This window comes from Pterocles gutturalis, unplaced genomic scaffold, assembly GCF_000699245.1.
Source record: "Pterocles gutturalis isolate BGI_N339 unplaced genomic scaffold, ASM69924v1 scaffold36114, whole genome shotgun sequence".
NCBI classification, from domain to species: Eukaryota; Metazoa; Chordata; class Aves; order Pterocliformes; family Pteroclidae; genus Pterocles; species Pterocles gutturalis.
The window spans coordinates 1-5,436 of NW_010129442.1; positions in this window are offsets into that span (position 1 = coordinate 1).

Below are 5,436 nucleotides of genomic sequence, written 5' to 3' on the forward strand. Positions count from 1 at the left end.
CCCTATCCCAGCTGGACCCAGGACAAACCATCAACAGCAGGTGCAATGCATCAAGACAAGAACAATTGATGACCTGCCTAGAGACAGAGAAAGAATCCAATGAGGAGTTAGAAGAGACCCCAGATCAAATATTAAAATTCGACCAAAAGTCACATGCAACAGTGTGTAAGGGTATAGTTGCCCAGGAATTTCTTGGCTCCAAGTCCCTCTCTGGAGGCACCCAGCTTGAGCTGACCCTGCTGCTGTACCATTTAATTTTTAATTTTTTTTTTTTAACCTTGATGCCTGAGATTCTGCTATGGAAAACCTAGGGTTCAGACCACAGAGATAACACCGGATGCCTGTACAGCACGGGCTTCTTTAACAAGAAGGATGTTTTTCAGTCCACATTGTCACTGTGAAAGCACAGATGAAGTCAAAGCACTACTTGTGCTTGAGATTTCTACAAGATGACCTGTGAGACTAAGCACATGGAGGGGAAAGATTAAAACTCCCAAGTTCTCAGCCCATCTGACACAGAGAAGTTATGTCTTGCCCAAAACACAGTGATCAGTGTGACCCCAAGAAGGCAAGCAAGACACATCAGCCAAGACAGCTTAGGAAAAGCACACTCTGTGTCAACCCATCCAATCTTCCAACTGCTTCAGGAGGAAAGGTTGGCTGTACACTGAGAAAACAGAAATGCTTCCTGACCAATGAAACAAACAGCTGTTCTCCTTGAAACACAAACAATTATTCCAATCAGTCTCAAAGGAGAGCTGCAAGTTTTGGGATTATGTTGAGGACAGTGTCCTCAAGACCCAAGAAGAAAAGGATAAATATGGAAGATGTGCAAACTGCTAAACCAGCCAGAACCCCCATGCATCCAGCCACTCTTCCCATATATGTGGACTTGCTTGACACTTTTTTCCTCAGAAATTACTTTAACTCATGTTTTGAAAAAACCCCAAACAAACAAACAACAACAAAAAAAAGCAAAACCAAAGCACAGCTTCACTTTGAAAAGTCACAAAGAATCATGAATCCACCATTTTCTGTGGCAGCTTTTATAATAATTTCTAAGGCTCACTGCTAAGCAATTGACTTTTACTTCAAGATAAAACTTACCTAATTTCCTTTTTAGATCTTTTTGCACCTTTGTTAGCAAAGCTGTAATGCTCTCCTACCCTGAGATGAGCTGTTTCCCATCAATAAGTACCTATGCCCAGTGATAAGATCACTTTGCAATTTCATTTTGATTAATGGAGAAGCTACTACTGCTATCAGTTACTCTCACATTTTATTGCAAAAACAATTGATTTTTTTAACACAACAGCTAAAAGAAGGAATCCAACAAAAAACTGTTTCAGATCCAGTCCAAAGAGATATTTTCCAGACAATCACAAGCATTAACACATTTTACTTAAGGTAAACTCAAACCATTGTGTTCAGTCTAAGACAACTGCCTCATGCAATTTTTTGTGTTATTTCACAATTTCAATATTCTTCTGAGGTTTCTTGTTTGTTTTTAAGATAGTGTCTAAATATATGCTGCTCTCAAACAAAGAAAGATTCACAGGCTTGGGTTGCAATATTAAGCCAAGCTGTTTCAGTATTTCCGGAATGCTGAAAGGTTTGGAGTTTTTTGGGGTTCTTTTTCCTTTTGTTTTTTGGTTTTACATTTTTAAATTTGCCCTTGCTCTGCATTTTTCAAAACAATGGGGGTGTGGAAATATCACCATAGTGAATTTGTCAACTTTCCTGAATTTCCTTTTTTCTCTGTTAAATGTAATTTTTCTGAAAATGGTCTGTTGATAAGTGTCCTTGCTCTCTTTGTAGATAATCAAGATTTTAACACATCTACAGTGTCTGACTGAATATCATAAATAACCCTGGCACCACCCACTAAGAAAGTACAAGTGCAAAATATCAATTAGCTGGCTTATAAAGACAGCACTGGCCATCCTGGCACTGAATGTGGGAAAAACAGTATGTGATCATGTAATCAAAGGCTGGATCACAAAGCTCATGCACAAGGGGATTGAGTTAAGCCTGCACAGGCAAATACCTTAATTCTGTCATTTATAAACTCAATTGGCATTTCCTGAACACTTGACTTTGCAATCTGAACAGCATTAATTAATTTAGGGGTTGTGTGTAACTAATAATGACTAATATGACAGACCCATAATCATCTACCTATCATGGTGGGAAATATAGACACTTAGAGAGCCAAGTTTTGCACATAATTTCATGTGAATGAAAAATAAAGCAGAGCCTGAGTCTGTTTTGAAGCTTGCAGGGCTTGGAGTTAATAACATGTTGGATATCAGTCTGCATATTCTTGTAATTTACACAATAGCACATAACTACCCACCACGTTGCTAAACAAAGACAGGAGTATAGATTTCGCTCCTTGACGATACCTTACCCTCCCCATGAATTCTTGTCTTGAACACAGTGATTGCCCCCTAAGAAACAGCATTGCAATTTTTCACTGTTGTACCACACTGTTCAGGGTGCAGTCATTCTTTGTCATCATCTACCAGCATGGATCTGCCAGACATGAGGTTAACACTAGTGGGAGAACAATTTTCTTTGCTTTTATTTTTCAGTTTTCATTTTTTCAGATTTTTTTTTCCAATTCAAATCCCTGTTTAGAAGGATCTGAATGTTACTGTTGTGCTGACTTGGTCTTTGCCCAAGACATTTTTGCAGCTGGCAGCAGTTGCATCTGTTAACAACATCAGGAAAGAAAGGTAAGTCAAAAATAATTGCCTGACAATCACTGCTGCACAAGAAAGATTGTGGGCCCCAACAAGAGCCTAAAGTAGTAATGGGAAATTGGCCTTAATAGACTTCTTCTTGGACTGCAGAGTAGAAGCCAATACAGCTAGAGGGATTTTCTTAAAGATTATCTTCCAACTCTTCATGTTAACATCCTCAGAAAGTAAAAAACAGGGGAAATGAGATGACAGGGATCTTTGGAACATCCTAAGAGGTATGTTAACAAGTACTAAAGACATGCATAAAATGTAACCTGGTATATTTCAAACATTAAGAGTCTGAAACTACTGTAAAGAACCATGGCAACAACAGGCAATTAATTCACACTGATTCAGATTACCATAGAAACTGGACCAACACACCAGAAATTATCTATAATTTCTCACTTCAAACATTCAAGCACAGTCTATAATTTCCATAGTAATTGACTGCTTGTAATAACCACAGAAATACTATAAAATCTCTGTGAAACACCATGAAATCTTGACATAATGAAGGCCAAACATAATTTTAAAACCTTCACAGTTTTTGCCTGTATTATAATACACCACGCAGGAGCCAAAAAACTTCTGACCTTCCAAGATGGTTCTGCAGGAGAAATTAACACTGTTCTGTCAGATGAAAAGAAAAATGCACTTACATCACAACAAATCACAACAAAAAGCTGCCAAGGCAGAGAAGAGCTGCAGTGTGCAGAGCACAGGCTCCATGAAGCATCGCCTTGCTCTTTTTTTCAAGAAGTTTCCCTTAGCTCAGAGTTGAGCAGCCATTTTGTTGCTGAAGCTTGTTGTAGATTTTTTCCAGAGCATCTACTCTTAAGGAAAAGGAAAAGGAAAAGGAAAAAAGAGAGAAAAAAAAAAAAAAGAGCACTCCAATCCTGAAAGATGTTATTTTCTTTCAAAAACTATTGCTCTTGCAGGTACCTCAGCAACAAGAATATGTGAAGACTTGATGTGCTCAGGAGGATTGTCCTTGACTCCTTGTGTATGTTCACAGCTTTTTCAAATCCCTAAATACTGAAAATTCTACTGAAAATATTGTTGATCCTACTATAAGAAATAGGTACTTTATTATATCCAGTATGACTAATGCTATATAAAACACACTTGGGTACTATTTACATGGGATTTTTCAGTAGTTTCAATTAAAGTATTGCCAGTAAAACCATTAAAACATAATTCAAAATAATCAACACTACTCATAAGGGTGGAGAATTACTGATTCAGTGTAGTTTTGAAGGCATCAGACAGGCAGAACTGGAGCAGAAGTGAATGCAAATTATTGACTCAAAGAGCTGAGACAAGGAAGAACAGCTCAGAAGAGAAACTGCCTTTTCCCTTTTAACTCTACAGGAAGACTAAGGGTAACTGCTCTCTCCATGCTAAAATTAAACTCTGAACATTTCTCCTCACCACCGCCATCAGCCCACAAGTCCATTACTTATTTTGCATTACACATGACATACCTCAGAGCACATGGAAGTCATTGGGAACATTCCCATTAACTCCAATTGCCCTTGAATCAGTTCTTCAGAGCAGTTTCACACCAGATGAGCTGCATAGCTTTTGACTGAGTTACTCCTAATTTACACTGGCAGTAGAGATTTCTGTCAGTGAATGTGAGAAGCCTTGTACATACCTTTTCACACAACAGATAATGAGAAGACAAAGTTTTGTTGGCTGTGGGAAAATTAGAAAGGCAATCACCTTGTGCTGACTGTTTACAAACCATATTGTGAAACACTCTTCTCTCTTAAAAATGTGTCCAACTTGAAAGGAAAAAAATCAGAGTGTACCAATGTCAAGGTCTTGCTGGGCAAAGAGTTAGAGACAATTAGCAAAGGTCACTGGAATATTCAAAACTTGGAGCCCTGGTTTGGATAAATATCCACTTTCAACCTTTTGCATAATTGCTCAAAATTAAGTGCTACAAATCAGGAAGTAAACCTTACAAAAGAGTCTTGTATGTAATGTTTTCCTACACCAGTGACATAATAACGTTTAAAAGATCAATTAGTTTGCTTATATATTTCTTTTTTTTCTTCTTGGAGTTTCTAAATTTAGGATGTTCACAGAAAGAAAGGATGCAAAACCTCTATTTCAAAGTCTATTGAACACCTACAAAGTTTAGTTTTTATTTAGCAGTCCTGGTAGACAATCATACCAAAACAACCACGTTGTCTGATGCAATTAGACATCAGGTATCCTCAATTATAGATGAGGTACTGAATGACTTGATTCAAATCACTTAGCGGTGGCTCTGTCATTAAAACATACATTAGATGTTGCAAGGATATTGTAAATAATTTGTCATTGATTCTTGAAAAGCATTAATTCTGGGCTGAAATTCCCAGGGAGTGTAGTACTTTTCATTGTACTTGAATGAGTCTTGGTTTGGGGTTTCCTTTTTCATCCCTCACATCATATTTTTCAGGAAACTCAATACTGTCAGGAAGGTACCAGTTTCTCTGGGCTGCAAATGCACCACATAAAGTATTTAAAGTGAAATTTGGGCTTGGTGACAGTCATAAAGTTAATCTATCTCTGCTTCTCAGCCTTTACAACCACTTGAGCACATCACAACCCATAAGACAAACTGCTCTCCAAAAGGCTGTGCTATTTGACAGGTTAACTTCAAATTCAAGGCCTTCAGAAGAACCACTTACAGAAA